Below are 19,935 nucleotides of genomic sequence, written 5' to 3' on the forward strand. Positions count from 1 at the left end.
GGGATCTATGCACATGTACACCGAGATCTCTCTGCTCATCCACACTACCAAGAGTCTTTCCATTAGCCCAATATTCTGTAATCCTGTTACTCCTTCCAAAGTGAATCACCTCACACTTTTCCGCATTAAACTCTATTTGCCACCTCTCAGCCCAGCTCTGCAGCTTATCTATGTCCCTCTGCAAACTGCAACATCCGTCCTCACTGTCTACAACTCCTCCAACTTTAGTGTCATCCGCAAATTTACTAACCCATCCTTCTACACCCTCATCTCGGTCATTTATAAAAATGACAAACAGCAGTGGCCCCAAAACAGATCCTTGAGGGACGCCACTTGTAACTGAACTCCAGGTTGAATACTTCCCATCAACCACCACCCTCTGTCTTCTATCAGCTAGCCAATTCCTGATCCAAACTGCTAAATCACCCTCAATCCCATATTTATTGCCCGTCCCTCGTCCTCCTTGAGAAGGTGGTGAACTGATTGTCTCGCTCAGCCATTTCAGAGGGCGGTTAAGAGTCAGCCACATTGCTGTGGCCCTGGAGTCACATGTAGACCAGGCCAGGTAAAGATGGCAGATTTCCTTCCCTAAAGGATGTGAGTGAACCTGCTTACCCCTGATAACCTTTTACCCCCGTTGGTCACACTTGGATCGTAACACATCTCACCGTCAAAACTTGCAGAGAATGAGGTGCTAAGGATCAGTGGAATCTTGAAGTGCCTGACCATCAGAGATGGGGAGACGTGGACCTGCCAACTATCTGGTGGCAAAACTGAAGGTCAAGCAACCACATGGCATACAGCACTCACTTGGCTTGGTGTTGATAGCCACTGAAAAATGATCATGTGCTTCATGAAAATTTCAAACCTCCTTACTGCTACAGCAATCACAAATTTAGAACAAAGAACAAAATCAGCCTGGGAAACAGGCCCTTCGGCCCAACGAGCCCACGCTGCCATCTCAACACCACCTCTCTACCCATGACGTCTATCTAATGTTTTATGGCCATCCAGATTGAGGGAAAACTGATTTAGGGACAATTTATTCCTGCCAATCAGCCTAACAGCACATCTTTGGGGTGTGGGAGGAAACCGGAGCACCCGGAGAAAACCCACGCAAGCACGGGGAGAATGCGCAAACTCCCACAGACACCGGCCCAAATCCATGTGTCTGCACAGCAATCAGCGATAGTCACTGAGCTGTCGTCTTGCCCGGTATCTGGTCCAGTTTAGGCACACACTAACGACATGAAGCACTAGGCCAATCTCGAACAACCAAGAGCAGCCCCAGTACGACCCATCGCGTGTATGCCCCTCGTTGGACAACAAGGCGGACCATGCTAAATTGCCCCTTAGTGTCAGGCGGGTTAGAAGGGTAAATATGTGGGAGTTACGGGGATAGGGCCTGGGTGAGATATTTATTGGTGCAGGCTCGATGGGCTGAATGGCCTCCTTCCACGCTGTGGGGATTCTAGAAAACTGATCTATGACCTTTGCTAAAATCTCCCTCGCAGCGTTCCATCCCCACTCTGAGGCAGAATGTGATGTCTTGAGGCTGAGTACATTCCGCTCCTCAAACATTACAATCTTCAGTCAGCCAGAGAGTTCACGACAACCAACGTCCTCCGCCTCCACCCCCCCCTCCTCCCCACTCTTCACAGGTACTCGTTTCCAGAAACGAAGACAAAGCAATCCAGGGAGCGATTGTTGCCCCAATGGATGTCTGGACCTTTCATTCTCTACCTCTGCTTTGCGTTCTCATCTGCAAGGCAAAAACCAGTTCTGGAGTGAGAATAATGGCGTGTGATGAACAGATGGATGGAAAAGATCTGTGGAGGATGCCGATGATGGAGGGTTTATTTGGTTAGCTATTTCGAACGTGACAAAATGATAAAATACTTCATTCCACAAATAAATTAAATACCAAGTAATATGAAGCACGTACAACATTGGGGCATTGCATGTGTTATGGTTATCTGTGTTGGAGAGATAGGTGGACATCTGAGGAAGTGCATAACCAAACAGGGATGGGTGTACCTGCAAGTTTGAATTCAATTCAAAAAAAAGTCTGGAATTAAGAGTCTACTGGTGACCATGAAATCATTGTCTGCGGGTTGCTTAGCTCAGTTAGCTGAACGGCTGGTTAGTAATGCAGAGTGGAGCATGGGTCCAATTTCCGTACTGGCTGAGGTTATTCATCAGGGTGCTGCCTTCTCAATCCTACCCCTCGCCTGAGGTGCGCTCACCCTCAGGTTAAGTCATCACCTGTCTGCTCTCCCCCCCTAATAGGGGAGAGCAGCTTATGGGGTGGTACGGTGGCACAGTGGTTAGCACTGCTGCCTCATAGGGCTAGGAACCCAGGTTTGATTCTGGCCTCAGGTCACTGTCTGTGTGGAGTTTGCACATTCTCCCCGTGTCTGCGTGGGTTTCCTCCGGGTACTCAGGACTAGAGGGCACAGCCTCAAGATAAGGGGGGGCAGTTTAGAATGGAGTTGAGGAGGAACTTCTTCACTCAAAGGGTGGTGAATCTCTGGAATTCTCTGCCCATTGAAGTGGTGGAGGCTGCCTCGCTAAATATATTTAAGTCATGGGTAGATAGGTTTCTGATAGACAGGGGAATTAAGGATTATGGGGAGAAAGCGGGAAAGTGGAACTGATCCACTTCAGATCAGACATGATCTTATTGAATGGCGGGGCAGGCTCGAAGGGCTAGATGGCCTACTCCTGCTCCTATTTCTTATGTTCTTACTCCAGTTTCCTCCCATAGTCCAAAGATGTGCGGGTTAGGTTGATTGGCAGTGCTAAGAAATTGCCCCTTAGTGTCTGGGGATGTGTAGGTTAGAGGGATTAGTGGGTATAATATGTAGGGATATGGGGGTAGGGCCTGGGTGGGATTGTGTTCGGTGCAGACTCAATGGGCCGAAGGGCCTCTTTCTGCACTGTAGGGTTTCTATGATTCTATGAAGTCTGCGCATTCTCACCGTGTCTGCGTGGGTTTCCTCCAGGTGTTCCGGTTTCCTCCCACAGCCCAAACGCGTCCGGTTGATTGGCAATGCTAAATTCCCCTTGAGCACCAGGGAAGCTAGCAGGTAAATGGATGGTGTTGCAGGAATAGGGCCTGAGTGGAATTGTTATAGGTATGGGCTTGATGGGCCAAATGGCCTTTTTCTGCTTCTATGATTGCCAGAAAAACCCATCTGGCTCACTAATATCCTAATTCACCAGTCAGCCACTCAATAGATGGCCTGGGAGGTGATGGCCAAGTGGTATTATTGCTGGACTATAAATCCAGAAACTCACTGTTCTGGGTTCAAATCCTGCAGATGCTGGAATCTGAATTCTGTAAAAAAAAAATTGGAATTAAGAACCTACTGATGACCGTGAAACCAGTCTCGATTGTTGGAAAGTCATTTGAGGAAGGAAATCTGATCCCCTTACCCGGCCTGGCCTATTTGTGACTCCAGCAACGTAGTTGACTTTCAACTGCCCTCGGGCAGATAGGGATGGGCAAGAAATGCTGACTCGATGGGCTGAATGGCCTCTTTCTGCACTGTAGGGGTTCTATGATGCTTCATAGGGTTAAAGTGCGTGGGGAAAAGTTTAGAGGGGATGTGCGAGGTTAGTGTTTTTACACAGAGGGTGGTGAATGTCTGGAAGGCAGGGCCCAGGGAGGGGGTGGGAGCAGGTATAGCGGCATTTAAGGGACAACTAGATGATTACATGAAAAATCATAGAGAGAGGCCAGTTGGCCCATCGAGTCTGCACCAGCCACAATCCCACCCAGCCCCTACCCCCATATCCCGACATATTTTACCCACTAAGGTTAGAGGGTCATTAGATTGGTTCCACTGGTCGGCGCAACATCGAGGGCCTGTACTGCTCTGGAATGTTCTATGTTCTAATCCCTCTAACCTTCGCATCTCAGGACACTAAGGGGCAATTTTCGCACGGCCAATCAACCTATCCCGCACATCTTTGGACTTTGAATAGGATGGGAATGGAAGGATATAGACTCCGTAAGTGCATAGGGTTTTAGCTGAGGCAGGCATCATGATGGCGCAAGCTTGGAGGGCCAGAGGGCCTGTTCCTGAGCTGTAGCTTTAGGGGTAGCAAGATGGTACAGTGGGTTAGCACTGTTGCTTCACAGCACCAGGGATCTGGGTTCGATTCCCGGCTTGGGTCACTTTCTATGTAGTTTGCATGTTCTCTGCGTGTGTTTCGTAGAATCATAGAACCCTACAGTGCCGAAAGAGGCCCTTCGACCCATCGAGTCAGCACCGAACACAATCCCATATCCCTACATATTTTACCCGCGAATCCCTCTAACCTACCCATCTCAGGACGCTAAGGGGCAATTTCTTAGCATGACCAATCAACCTAACCCGCACATCTTTGGGCAGTGGGAGGAAACCGGAGCACCCGGAGGAAACCCACGCAGACACGAGGAGAATGTGCAAACTCCACACAGACAGTGACCCGAGCCGGGAATCGAACCCAGATCCCTGGAGCTGTGAAGCAGCAGTGCTAACCACTGTTTCCTTGGGTGATCCAGTTCCCTCCCACAGTCTAAAGATGTGCGGGTTAGGTGAAATGACCATGTTAAATTGCCCCTTAGTGTCGGCGGGGTAGCTAGGGTAAATGCATGGGGTTACGGGGATAGAACCTGGGTGGGATTGGGGTTGGTGCAGACTCAATGGGCTGAATGGCCTTTCTACAGCACTGTAGGGGTTCTACTCTTCCTTGTTCTATGATTCCAACTGTCAGGCAATAGAGAATCATGCTCCGCAGTCGATCACGGCTGGGAGCGTGTTTCGCCCCCATTGCCAGGCCTATCAACAGGCACATAATCCCATCCTGTGACTTTACAGGTTGTGATGATGGGGAGATGCTGAGGTCGGACTGGGGTAAACACAGTAAGAAGTCTCACAACACCAGGTTCACTATCAAAACTTACAGGGGTAAGTTTCTCACTCAGAGGGTGGTGAGTGAGTGGAATCGGCTGCTGTCGGTAGAGGCGAACTCGCTGGGGTCTTTTAAGAGACTTCTGGATGAGTACATGGGATTTAATGGGATTGGGAGTTACAGATAGTTCTATGGCCTGGTAGGGTGGATATGATCGGCAGAACTTGTGGGCCGAAGGGCCTGTTTGTGCTGTAGTGTTTTATGTTCTAAATAAACTGGTTGGACTTTAACCTGGTGTTGTGAGACTTCTTGCGGGTTGTACCAGGGGAAGGATTTTCTTTCCTTTTGCAGATACGAGTGGCAGTCCACGAGATGCGATTCCTGTGTTGCTGAAGCGGAGGGTTCTCAGGAGCCCACTGCTGTGTCGATTCCTGCTTTCCTATCGCCCGACTCACAAATAGGCTGTATGTGTGTGTGTGTGGGGGGGGGGGGGTGCGTGTGTGCGTGCGTGGGGGGTGTGCGTGTGTGCGTGCATGTGTGTGTGTGGGGGGTGTGCATGTGTGCGTGCGTGTGTGTGTGTCTGTGTGTGTGTGCATGTGTGTGTGGTGTGTGCGTGTGTGTGTGTGTGGTCTGTGTGTGTGTGTGGGGTTGTGTGTGTGGGTGTGGGTGTGTGTGTGTATGGTGTGTGTGTGTATGGTGTGTGTGTGTGTATGGTGTGTGTGTGTGTGTATGGTGTGTGTGTGTGTGTATGGTGTGTGTGTGTATGGTGTGTGTGTGTGTGTGTGTATGGTGTGTGTGTGTATGGTGTGTGTGTGTGTGTATGGTGTGTGTGTGTATGGTGTGTGTGTGTGTGTATGGTGTGTGTGTGTGTGTATGGTGTGTGTGTGTATGGTGTGTGTGTGTGTGTGTATGGTGTGTGTGTGTGTGTATGGTGTGTGTGTGTATGGTGTGTGTGTGTGTGTGTGTGTATGGTGTGTGTGTGTGTATGGTGTGTGTGTGTATGGTGTGTGTGTGTGTGTATGGTGTGTGTGTGTGTGTATGGTGTGTGTGTGTGTGTATGGTGTGTGTGTGTATGGTGTGTGTGTGTATGGTGTGTGTGTGTGTGTGTATGGTGTGTGTGTGTGTATGAACAAAGAGAGAGAACAAAGAACAACACAGCACGGGAAACAGGCCCTTCGGCCCAACGAGCCCGCGCCGCCGCCCTACTATCTCAGTGACCTATTCATGATTTTAGTCTACGCCTAACGTGTGAGGATCAGGGAGGTCCAATTTAGGGACAATTTTAGTACCCAATCAATCAGCCTAAAAGCACATCTTTGGGTGTGTATGTGTGTATGGTGTGTGTGTGTGTATGGTGTGTGTATGTGTATGGTGTGTGTGTGTGTGTGTATGGTGTGTGTGTGTGTGTGTGTGTGTGTATGGTGTGTGTGTGTGTGTATGGTGTGTGTGTGTGTGTATGGTGTGTGTGTGTGTATGGTGTGTGTGTGTGTGTGTATGGTGTGTGTGTGTGTGTGTGTGTGTGTATGGTGTGTGTGTGTGTGTGTGTGTGTGTGTATGTATGGTGTGTGTGTGTATGGTGTGTGTGTGTGTATGTATGGTGTGTGTGTGTATGGTGTGTGTGTGTGTATGTATGGTGTGTGTGTATGGTGTGTGTGTGTGTGTGTGTGTGTATGTATGGTGTGTGTGTGTGTGTGTATGTATGGTGTGTGTGTGTGTGTGTGTGTATGTATGGTGTGTGTGTGTGTATGGTGTGTGTGTGTGTGTGTGTATGTATGGTGTGTGTGTGTATGGTGGGTGTGTGTGTGTATGTATGGTGTGTGTGTGTGTGTATGTATGGTGTGTGTGTGGTGTGTGTGTATGGTGTGTGTGTGTATGGTGTGTGTGTGTGTGGGGGTGTGTGTGCGTGTGTAGGGGGTGTGTGTGTGCGTATGGTGTGTGTGTGCGCATGGTGTGTGTGTGCGCATGGTGTGTGTGTGTGTATGGTGTGTGTGTATGTGTGTGTGTGTATGTATGGTGTGTGTGTGTGTGTGTATGGTGTGTGTGTGTGTATGTATGGTGTGTGTGTGTGTATGGTGTGTGTGTGTGTGTGTGTGTGTATATATGGTGTGTGTGTGTGTATGGTGTGTGTGTGTGTGTGTATGGTGTGTGTGTGGTGTGTGTGTGTGGTGTGTGGGGGTGTGCGTGTGTGTGTATGGTGTGTGTGTGTGTGTGTGTGTGTGTGTGTGTGTGTGTGGTGTGTGGGGGTGTGTGTGTGTGTATGGTGTGTGTGTGGTGTGTGTGTGTGGTGTGTGGGGGTGTGCGTGTGTGTGTATGGTGTGTGTGTGTGTGCATGGTGTGTGTGTGTATGGTGTTTGTGTGTGTGGTGTGTGTGTATGGTGTGTGTGTGTGTGTGTATGGTGTGTGTGTGTGTATGGTGTGTGTGTGGTGTGTGTGTGTGGTGTGTGGGAGTGTGCGTGTGTGTGTATGGTGTGTGTGTGTGTATGGTGTGTGTGTGTGGGGGGGTGTGTGTGTATGGTGTGTGTGTGTATGGTGTGTGTGTGTGTATGGTGTGTGTGTGTGTATGGTGTGTGTGTGTGTGTGTGGTGTGTGGGGGTGTGCGTGTGTGGTGTGTGTGTGTGTGTGTGTGGTGTGTGGGGGTGTGGTGTGTGGGTGTGTGTGTGTGTATGGTGTGTGTGTGTGTGTGTATGGTGTGTGTGTGTGTGTGTATGGTGTGTGTGTGTATGGTGTGTGTGTGTGTGTGTATGGTGTGTGTGTGTGTGTGTATGGTGTGTGTGTGTGTGTATGGTGTGTGTGTGTGTTGTGTGTGTGTATGGTGTGTGTGTGTGTGTTGTGTGTGTGTGTATGGTGTGTGTGTGTGGTGTGTGTGTGTGTATGGTGTGTGTGTGTGTGTGTTGTGTGTGTGTGTATGGTGTGTGTGTGTGTGTGTGTATGGTGTGTGTGTGTGTGTTGTGTGTGTGTGTATGGTGTGTGTGTGTGTGGTGTGTGTGTGTGTATGGTGTGTGTGTGTGTGTGTGTGTATGGTGTGTGTGTGTGTGTTGTGTGTGTGTATGGCGTGTGTGTGTGTATGGTGTGTGTGTGTGTGGTGTGTGTGTGTATGGTGTGTGTGTGTGTGTGTGCGTGTGTATGGTGCGTGTGTGTGTGTGTATGTATGGTGTGTGTGTGTGTATGGTGTGTGTGTGTGTGTGGGGGTGTGTGTGTGTAGGGGGTGTGTGTGTGCATGGTGTGTGTGTGTGTGTGTTGTGTGTGTGTGTATGGTGTGTGTGTGTGTGTGTGTATGGTGTGTGTGTGTGTGTTGTGTGTGTGTGTATGGTGTGTGTGTGTGTGGTGTGTGTGTGTGTATGGTGTGTGTGTGTGTGTGTGTGTATGGTGTGTGTGTGTGTGTTGTGTGTGTGTATGGCGTGTGTGTGTGTATGGTGTGTGTGTGTGTGGTGTGTGTGTGTATGGTGTGTGTGTGTGTGTGTGCGTGTGTATGGTGCGTGTGTGTGTGTGTATGTATGGTGTGTGTGTGTGTATGGTGTGTGTGTGTGTGTGGGGGGGTGTGTGTGTGTGTAGGGGGTGTGTGTGTGCATGGTGTGTGTGTGTGTATGGTGTGTGTGTATGTGTGTGTGTATTTATGGTGTGTGTGTGTGTATGGTGTGTGTGTATGTATGGTGTGTGTGTATGGTGTGTGTGTGTATGTATGGTGTGTGTGTGTGTGGGGGGGTGTGTGTGTATGGTGTGTGTGTGTGTGGTGTGTGTGTGTGTGTGTGTGTGTATGGTGTGTGTGTGTGTGTGTATGGTGTGTGTGTGTGTGGGGTGTGTGTGTGTATGGTGTTTGTGTGTGTGGTGTGTGTGTGTGTGTGTATGGTGTGTGTGTGTGTGTGTGTGTGTATGGTGTGTGTGTGTGTGTGTGTGGGTGTGTGTGTGTGTGTGTGGGGTGTGTGTGTGTGTGTGTGTGTGTGTGTGTGTGTGTGTGTGTGTGTGTGTGTGTGTGTGTGGTGTGTGTGTGTGTCCAGAGTGGCTGCTGTGCCCTGAGGCTCCCGCGTCAATCAGTTGATGGTATCTTTCCAACATTGGAAAATGCACGGCTGCCACTGCAGGTGATTGCTTCCTGTAGCTGATATTTGTTTTGCTTTGACAAAGCAATAATTCAGTGTTTAAGGCGATGTCAGGCTAGATGAATCTTTGTGGCAGTTAATGCTATTTAATCTCTTTTGCCTTACAGAGGGATAACACAGATACAAGCGCTGAAGCTGAGTGGCTCACAGCACACTGGCAATTATATATCTGACACCGTGAGGTTTTCGCCAACATTTTTCTCTTCCAGTCCCCGGTGGAGCTTTCTCACCCTGGCCATGGACAGTCCTGGACTTTATCACCACTTATCCAAAAGCTAAGTGGCTGGTGCCACAAACTGCCATCTCCGATGTCCACTCATCTTAAAATGTGTTTCTTAGCGTCACAAGTAGGTTACATTAATTACTGTGAAAATCCCCGAGTCGCCACATCCGCTCAGACACAGGGATAATGTACAATTCCACCCCAGGCTGGTCCCTGGAGCTGTGAGGCGGCAGTGCCAACCACTGTGCCACCCTGCTGCCTCACTCGCCAACAGTGCAAGTCTCATAGCCACACCTTACACCTGCCCCAAAGTTCCGGGGCTCTGCTACGGCAGCCAAATACAAGGGAATATAAAGAACAAAGAACAACACAGCACGGGAAACAGGCCCTTCGGCCCAACGAGCCCACGCCGCCATCTTAACAATGTGTTTTTCCTCCTCCACCCTTGACCCATGTCTATGCTTATGGTCCCCCCATTGGAAACCAGATTGAGGGGGGAATAATTTAGGGACAATTTGTTACACCAATCAGCCTAAGAGCACATCTTTGGGGTGTGGGAGGAAACCGGAGCACCCGGAGGAAACCCACGCAGGCACGGGGAGAATGTGCAAACTCCCACAGACACCGGCCCAAATCCATGTATCTGCACAGCAATCAGTGATAGTCACTGAGCTGTCGTGGTGCCCATCTGCTGGTCCAGTTTTAAGCGTATACAAACGACACGAAGTACTAGGCCACTCTCGAAACATCCAAGAGCAGCCCACGCACGACCCACCGTGTGCATGCCCCTCGTTAGACAACAAGGTGGACCGACGCACCTGCGGAGTAAAAGAGAAAAAACATCAACACGTGTAACAGTTGATTTCCAGGAACGTCCCGAGGCTCTGACCCTTATTTAAAACAGTCTCCTATAACCCTCCATCCCTATTTCCCTCATATGTCTATCTAAGTAAACCTTAACTCCAGCATGCCTGCCTCCACCACCTTACTTGGCAGAGCATTCCATACCCCCACGACTCTCTGTGTGAAAAACCTCCCTCTAGCATCCAAATTATACCTCTTTCCCCTCACCCTAAGCTCGTGTCCCCTCGTGAAATTTGTCTCCAATCTAGGAAAAAGCCTGCCACTGTTTACTCTATCTATGGGGATATTCAGAAGAAGAATCTGGGAACCTTCAAAGATGAACAAATTGCATTCTGCAAAAATTAATTTACAAAATGCTGGAATTCCCTCCCCGATAGCGCAGTGGGTGTACCGTCACAACATGGACTGCAGGGCTTCCAAGATATTAGTCCACCAAAGCCTGCTCATGAGTCACGAGTTTGATGGAATATTATCCACTTACCTGGATGGGTGCACCTCCAACAACACTCAAGAAACTCGACACCATCCAGGATAAAGTAATCCGTTTGATCACTACCCCTTCCAGAAATACTCACTCCCTCCGCTATCTATGCACAGTGGCAGTAGTGTGTAACATCTACAAGATGCACCATAGGAACTCACCAATATTCCTTAATAGTAAGGTTGATTTATTCGTTACAAGTGAGGCTCACATTAGCATGTCAGTGAAGGTACTGTGAAAATCCCCTAGCTGCCACACTCTGGCAGCTGTTCGGGTCAATGCACCTAACCAGCACATCTTTCAGACAGTGGGAGGAAACCGGAGCGCCCAGAGGGACCGCACAGACACGGGGAGAATGTGCAAACTCCACACAGACTGTGACCCAAGCCAGGAATCGAACACAGGTCTCTGGTGTGGTGAGACAGCAGTGCTAACCACTGTGCCACCATGCCACCCACAGGTAGCACCTTCCAAACTATGACCACTACCCTCTAGAAGTTTTTAAAGTTTATTTATTAGTGTCACAAGCAGGCTTACGTTAACACCGCAATGAAGCTACTCTTAAAAAGGACAGACACAAGGGAACACCTCCGAGGTTCCCCTCCGAGTCACTCGGCATCCTGATTTGGAAATACATTGACCATTCCTTCTCTGTCGCTGGGTCAAGATCCTGGAACTCCCTCCCTAACAGCAGCGTGGGTGTACCTACGCCTCAGGGGCTGCTGCAGTTCAAAAAGGAGGCTTCTGGAGGGCAATTAAAGATGGGCAATAAATGATGGCCTAGCCAGCAACATCTGTGTGCCATAAATGAATTTTTTAAAAAATCTGCATAACAGATCCTCCCATTCCACGTGAACCCAGGTGACCGCAAGCACATCGGAAAACTCCCCCAGTATTTATTGCAAATGTCGGAATAAAAGTATCACTTTGCGATGATTTAAAGTTACAATCCCACTGTAATGGGTTATAAAAATTAGACAATAAAAGTGATGATACTGCTGCAAGCTATACACAGCTGTTTCAAAGGATTGCGCGATGTTGTGTCAAATACTAAATGTTTGAAAATAGATTAGATTACGATCCAGAAAAGTGTTGCATATTCACAGACATGGTCTTACGGAATGGGAAAAACCATTTGGCCCATCTTAATTCATAAGAAATAGGAGCAGGAGTAGGCCAGCTAGCCCCTCGAGCCTGCCTCGCCATTCAATAAGATCATGGCTGATCTGAAGTGGATCAGTTCCACTTTCCCGCTTTCTCCCCATAACCCTTAATTCCCCTGTCTATCAGAAACCTATCTACCCATGACTTAAATATATTCAACGAGGTAGCCTCAACGGGCAGAGAATTCCAGAGATTCATCCCCCATCTGAGTGAAGACGTTCCTCCTCAACCCTGATCTAAACTGCCCCCTTCTTATCTTGAGGCTGTGCCCTCTAGTTCTGGTTTCCTTTCTAAGTGGGAAGAATCTCTCTACCTCTACCCTATCCATCCCCTTCATTATCTTATATGTCTCTATAAGATCCCCCCCTCAGCCTTCTAAACTCCAACGAGTACAGACCCAGCCTGTTCAATCTCTCCTCATAAGCTAACCCCCTCATCTCCGGTATCAGCCTAGTGAACCTCCTCTGTACTCCCTCCAAGGCCAATAAATCCTTCCGCAGATAAGGGTCCAATTCATCCATCCAAAGAGTTAGTCCCCAATTCTCCACCTTGTTGTTTCTTAAATGATTCCAGAGTTTATGACTCCAATAATCCATCAGGAAGTCCATGGCCGAGATTCTCCGGTCTCCCAGCCGTGCGTTTCCCGCCAGTGGGAGGGGGCGCGTTGTTTGGAAGAAGTGAGATTCTCCGGTCACGCCATGTCAGCGGTAATTCCCACTGATGTCATCCCATGCCAGCATCCGTGGGGGTACGCCGGCAGCGGGACTGGGGAATCCCGTCAGCCTGAACTGCCGGAGAATTCTGGCCCGGATGTCAGCCATGGCAACTCTGAGGCATAAAGGATCACCACATCTGGCTGTTTCTTTCCTCGGGTAATCCAACGCAGTAACATGCAAGAAATGCCAATGACGATGATGCCAAGGCTATGGTTCAGTCGGCAGCATTCGCCTCCTGTGCCAGCAGGGTGTACATTCCAACCTCCACCCAGAGGCTTGGACTCCTAATTCAGGTGGCACCTCAGTGCAATGTTGAGGGAATGCCACACTGTCAGAAGTGCCCTCTTCTGGATGAGAACAAAGAACAAAATGAGACGTGGTCTCTGGCATTATTTCAGAGAAGGTCAGGAAAGTTGGCATAGCTGCCTCACAGCGCTAAGGACCAGGGCTCAATTCCAGCTTCGGGTATCTGTGTGGAGTTTGCACATTCTCCACATGTCTGTGTGGGCTTCCTCTGGGTGTTTCAGTTTCCTCCCACACTCCAAAGATGTACAGGTTAGGTGGATTGGCCATGCTAAATTCCCCCTTAATGCAGGGATGTGCAGGTTAGGTGGATTGGCCATGCTAAATTGCCCCTTAGTGTCCAAAGATGTGCAGGTTAGGTGGATTGGCCATGCTAAATTGCCCCTTAGTGTCCAAAGATGTGCAGGTTAGGTGGATTGGCCATGCTAAATTGCCCCTTAGTGTCCAAAGATATGCAGGTTAGGTGGATTGGCCATGCTAAATTGCCCCTTAGTGTCCAAAGATGTTCGGGTTAGGTGGATTGGCCATGCTGAATTGTCCCTTAGTGTCCAAAGATGTGCAGGTTAGTGGATTGGCCATGATAAATTGTCTCTTAGTGTCCAAAGATGTGCAGGTTAGATGGATTGGCCATGCTAAATTGCCCCTTAGTGTCCAAAGATGTGCAAGTTAGGTGGATTGGCCATGCTAAATTGTCCCTTAGTGTCCAAAGATGTGCAGGTTACGTGGATTGGCCATGCTAAATTGCCCCTTAGTGTCCAAAGATGTGCAGGTTAGGTGGATTGGCCATGCTAAATTGCCCCTTAGTGTCCAAAGATATGCAGGTTTGGCGGATTGACCATGCTAAGTTGCCCCTGCTTGTCCAGGGGTATTAGTTGGGTAAATACATGCAGTTACGGGAATTGTTGTCAGTGTGGCCTCGATGGGTTGAATGGCCTCATTCTGCTCTGTAGGGATTCTATGATTCAATGATTCTAATTGGCCACATTATAAATACACCTTCCAAGGCCATTAAATCTTGAAGTGTGACTTGAAGATGGAGCTTCTGGCCCTGTGGCAGGTATTTACTAACATTCAAAGCAGTCGGTAAGGTTAAACCTAAGGCACGGGGCCTTTCCTTGATGGAAAAGTTTATGGTTTTGCCCCTCACATACACCCAGTGTCCCAGATATCCCCATTTATATACTTGATTTGATTTGATTTGATTTATTATTTATTATTTATTAACATACAGTGAAAAGTATTGTTTCTTGTGCACTATGCAGACAGAGCATACCATTCACAGAAAAGGAAATGAGGGAATGCGGAATGTCATAGCTAGGGTGTAGAGAAAGATCAAGTTAATACAAAGTAGGTCCATTCAAAAATCTGACAGCAGCAGGGAAGAAGCTGTTCTTGAGTCGGTTAGTATGTGACCTCAGACTTTTGTGTCTTTTTCCCGTTGGAAGAAGGTGGAAGAGAGAATGTGGCTAAATGGTACCCATAATGATGCTGGCTGCTTTCCCGAGGCAGTAGGAAGTTTAGACACAGGTATGTATCCAAATACCCACCAGTTGCTTTATTTGACAGTTTTATTTCCCATGATGAGATTTGTACTTAACTTCTGGTTTTATTTATGAAAGGTTAGTGCTGCTGCCTCACAGCGCCAGGGACCCAGGTTTGATTTCCAGCTTGGGTCACTGTGCAAATCTGCACGTTCTCCCCATGTCTGCATGGGTTTCCTCCGGGTGCTCCGGTTTCCTCCTAGCATTCGAAAGATTTTCTGGTTAGGTGCATTGGCCATGCTAAATTCTCCCTCAGTGTACCCGAACGGGCACTGGAGTGTGGCGACTCGGAAATTCCCACCGTAACTCCATTGTTAATGTAAACCTACTTGTGACACCAGTAAATAAACTTTAAACTTTACACTGCACTCCCTCCAAGGCAAATTTATCTTCCTGAGTGTCTGATGTGTGTTAAATGTTCAGAGGTGCTTCACAAACGTGTAAAATTTGGCACCCATCTCTGTAAAGACTTGTTAGGATGCGCAATCAAAGGTTTGGCAAGCGAGGTAAATTTTACTGGGTGTCTCAGATGACGAGGAATAGATAGTGTGGCTCAGGGAGGTTATTCTGGAGCCAAGAACCCAGACAGCGGAAGGCACTGTCATCAGGTAATGAAAGCCGGAGCTGGTGGATTTCAGGGGGATTGTTGGACTGGAGAAGGAAACAGGGATAAGGAGGGCGCTTCGAAAATAAGGAAAAGGATGAGAATCTTGAGATCATATCATTGCTGGACCCAATGTGGGTCAGTGAACGTAGAAATATAGAAGATAGGAGCAGGAGGAGGCCATTTGGCCCTTCGAGCCTGCTCCGTCATTCATCATCGCTGATCGTCCAACTCAATAGCCTCATCCTGCTTTATCCCCATAACACAAAATCATAGAAACACTACAGCACAGAAAGAGGCCATTCGGCCCATTGAGTCTACACCGACCACAATCCCACCCATGCCCTACTCCCATACCCCTACATATTTTCCCCACTAATCCCTCTAACCTACTCATCCCTGGACACTAAGGGGCAATTTAGCATGGCCAATCAACCTAACCTACACATCTTTGGACACTAAGGGACAATTTAGCATGGCCAATCCACCTAACCTGCACATCTTTGGACACTAAGGGGCAATTTAGCATGGCCAATCCACCTAACCTGCACATCTTTGGACACTAAGGGGCAATTTAGCATGGCCAATCCACCTAACCTACACATCTTTGGACACTAAGGGGCAATTTTATCATGGCCAATCCACCTAACCCGCACATCTTTGGACTGTGGGAGGAAACTGGAGCACCCGGAGGAAACCCATGCAGACATGAGGAGAATGTGCAGTCTCCACACAGACAGTGACCCGAGCCGGGAATCAGACCCAGGTCCCTGGAGCTGTGAAGTAGCAGTGCTAACCACTGTGCTACCGTGCTGCCCAAACCTTTGATTCTATTCACCCCAAGTGCTATATCCAGCCACCTGTTGAATCTATTCAATGTTTTGGCATCAACTACTTCCTGTGGGAATGAATTCAACTGGCTCACCACTCTTTGGGTAAAGAAATGTCTCCTCACCTCCGTCCTAAATGGCCTACCCTGAATCCTCAGACTGTGACTCCTGGTTCTGGACTCCCCCACCATCAGGAACATCCTCCCTGCATCTACCCTGTCTAGTCCTGTTAGAATTTTATAAGCCTTTATGAGACTCCCCCTTAAAGTCATTGAATCCTTACAGTGCAGAAGGAGTTCATTTGGCCCATCAAGTCTGCACCAACCACAACCTCATCCAGGCTCTAAACCCATAACTCCCTGCATCTACCCTAGCGAGTCCCCTGTCACTAAGGGGCAATTTAACATGGCCAATCCACCTAACCTGCACATCTTTGGACACTAAGGGGCAATTTAGCATGACCAATCCACCTAACCTGCACATCTTTGGACACTAAGGGGCAATTTAGCATGGCCAATCCACCTAACCTGCACATCTTTGGACACTAAGGGACAATTTAGCATGGCCAATCCACCGAACCTACACATCTTTGGACACTAAGGGGCAATTTAGCATGGCCAATCCATCTAACCTGCACACCTTTGGACACTAAGGGGCAATTTAGCATGGCCAATCCATCTAACCTGCACATCTTTGGAAAGTAAGGGGCAACTTAGCATGATCAATCCACCTAACCTGCGCATCTTTGGACACTAAGGGGCAATTTAGCATGGCCAATCCACCTAATCTGCACATCATTGGACACTAAAGGGCAATTTAGCATGGCCAATCCACCTAACCTGCACATCTCTGGACACTAAGGGTTAATTTAGCATGGCCAATCCACCTAGCCTGCACATCTTTGGACACTAAGGGCCAATTTACCATGACCAATCAACCTAACCGTACATCTTTGGACTCTAAGAGGCAATTTAGCATGGCCAAACTGCCTAACCGCACATCTTTGGACACTAAGGGTCAATTTAGCATGGACAATCCACACTAACCCACACATCTTTGGACTGTGGGAGGAAAACAGAGCACCCAGAGGAAACCCACACAGACACGGGGAGAATGTGCAGACTCCACATAGACAGTGATCCAAGCCGGGAATCGAACACAGGTCCCTGGCGCTGTGAGGCAGCGGCGCTAACCACTGTGCCACCATGCCACGTAGACCTTAGTGAGACTTGGAGGTGCGTTTGGATGTAGACAGCAGAACTTCACCGTGTGGAGCTGGAAGGCATGAGGTTGGCAAGGTGAGCAGTCTCATCTACAAGCACCAAAGCCACAGGTAAAGGTTTGTGCAGCAGCTGAGCTGAGGCAGGAGGCGAGGAGGTGGGGAGGAAGGGGGAAGGGGAGGTGGTTGGGTATGGGGCTATGTTATTGGTTTGACAGCAGCTCACCTTGGCGATGGAATGGTTATGGGATAGGACATTCGTCAAAAGGACTGGGAGATTGTGAACATTTTTGTTTGGTTTCGGACAGCCGTCGGGGAGTAAGATGGAGCTTACAACTGCAGAGTTTATGACGGGAATTGGTTTGCACAATGTTTTGTTGGAAAATCACGCGACACTTCCAGGACCAGGTCACCCTATTACAGAAAGGATATTACTAAACTAGAAAGAGTGCAGGAAAGATTTACTAGGATGCTACCGGGGCTTGATGGTTTGAGTTATAAGGAGAGCCTGGATAGACTGGGACTTCTTTCTCTGGGGCATAGGAAGCTGAGGGGTGATCTTATAGAGGCCTATAAAATAATGAGGGGCACAGATCAGCTAAATATCTTTCCCCAAAGGTAGGAGAATCTAAAACTAGAGGGCACAGGTTGAAGGCGAGAGGGAAGGGACACTTCACCAGTTTCCTCCCACAGTCCAAAATAAGTGCGGGTTAAGTGGATTGGGCCATGCTAAATTGCACTTTGGTGTCAGGGGGATTAGCAAGGTGAAATGTGTGGGGTTATGGGAATAAAGGTGGGATTGCGGTTGGCTGATGGGCCGAATGATCTCGTTCTGTACTGTGGGGATCCCCAAGATACCCGAGTAAGTGACCCTAGCACACCACTCAGTCCAAGAGGCAATTAGGGATGGGCAGTGATATACTGGCCTTGTTCAAATCCCATGAAAGCATTTTAAAGAAAGTGAAATGGCTTTGAACGAGCGGGCAAGAGGTTTAGCCTCGGTCCATACGCTGCCAATTACAAAAACAGCAGGTAAATAAGCCAAGTCCACCCTCGCAGGCAAACCTTCCCCCAGCACTAACCAAGCCGCGCTGCTGTTTTTAATTTCATTACTATCTGTACTGACAAGTAATTAGTTCCCGGCTTTGCAGGGACCTTGACAACTGTGCCTGACTCCATAATAAAAGGAGACCAGCAGCCTCCGTCATTCCATCGGACAAAATTGCTTTTAATCAGGGGTCGATATTTGCAGAGAAACAACGAGACAGAGGTCCAGATATGACGGTGACTTGATATTCCGTTCTTCAGCCTCGCAAAGGGACAGCTAAACAGAAGCATCCATCAAACCGAGACCTTGTGGAGCTTTTAGCTGCTCTCATCCCCACCTTTAGTTATCCGAATGTCACAAGGACTTAATTAGGTCTACAAGACCCTGATGGGTTCGGTGGCACAGCGGGTTAGCACTGCTGCCTCACAGCGCCAGGGAGCCGGGTTCGATTCCCAGCCTCGGGTCACTGTTTCGGGGAGCCGCTGCAGCAATACGAAGAAAAACAAAGAACAAAAACAGCCCGGGAAACAGGCCCTTCGGCCCAACGAGCCCACGCTGCCGTTTTAACATTACCAGTCCCCCCCCCTCCACCCATGACCCTTTTCTATGCTTATGGCATTCCACATTGAGGGAAAACTAATTTAGGGACAATTTATTACCCCCAATCTGCCTAAGAGCACATCTTTGGGGTGTGGGAGGAAACCGGAGCACCCGGAGAAAACCCACGCAAGCACGGGGAGAATGCGCAAACTCCCGCAGACACCGACCCAAATCCATGTGTCTGCACAGCAAACAGTGACAGTCACTGAGCTGTCGCGTTGCCCAGCATCTGGTCCAGTTTAGGCACACACTAACGACATGAAGCACTAGGCCAATCTCGGACATCCAAGAGCAGCCCCAGTACGACCCATCGCGTGTACGGCCCCTCGTTGGACAACAAGGCGGACCGACTTAAAACCTGTGGATTAAAAGAGAAAAACACCAGTATCATTCCACATCCTTATACATTCCCAGGGATGTCGCATTGCTAATGAACCTTATTTAAAACAATCTTCTATATCCTCCCATCTCCAACCCACTCATGTGCCTGTCTAAGTTACTCTTAAACAACTCCAGCATGTTTGCCTCCACCACCTTACTTGGCAGAGCATTCCATACCCCCACTACCCTCTGTGTGAAAAATCTCCCTCTAATATCCGTGTTATACTTCTACCCCCTCACCTTAAGCCCGTGGCCCCTCGTACTGTGTGTCTCTAACATAGAAAATAGCTTACCTCTGTTTACTCTACCTATACCCTTCATAATCTTATATACCTCTATTAGATCCCCCCTCAGTCGCCGTCTTTCAAGGGAAAAGAGCCCCAATTTGCTCAATCTTTCCTCATAACCCAGTCCTTCCATACCAGGCAACATCCTGGTAAACCTCCTCTGCACTCTCTCCAGAGTCTCCACGTCCTTCCGGTAGTAAGGCGGCCACTGGTGATCTGAACACCGATTGTTGGTCTGGTATAAGATAGTAAAACTCCCATTGTGCACAGGCGACCACAACTCAGGTAGCAGCACCATACTGACTGGCAAGGCAACAAGCATGGATCTCATCACTCCCATCTCATTTCTGCTGTGTGCCCAGGTGCTGTGTGGCTTCTACATGTGTAATGTAATCTGAGGCTCTGGTAATCAGACACTGCTTCATAATAATTCTCATGGAGTTGGTCCCCATTAGCACACTGGAAAGGATAAGCTTCAAACTCTGCACAAACTCCTGCGTTAAGTTGAAACCAGAATCATAGAACCCTACACAGCAGAAAGAGGCCCTTCGGCCCATCGAGTCTATACCGACCACAATACCCCCCAGGCCCTACCCCCATATCCTGACATATTATACCCACTAATCCCTCTAACCTACACATCCTTGACACTAAGGGGCAATTTCTTAGCATGGC

This window comes from Carcharhinus amblyrhynchos, chromosome 31 (genome assembly GCF_965287045.1).
Source record: "Carcharhinus amblyrhynchos chromosome 31, sCarAmb.v2.hapA, whole genome shotgun sequence".
Classification (NCBI taxonomy): Eukaryota; Metazoa; Chordata; class Chondrichthyes; order Carcharhiniformes; family Carcharhinidae; genus Carcharhinus; species Carcharhinus amblyrhynchos.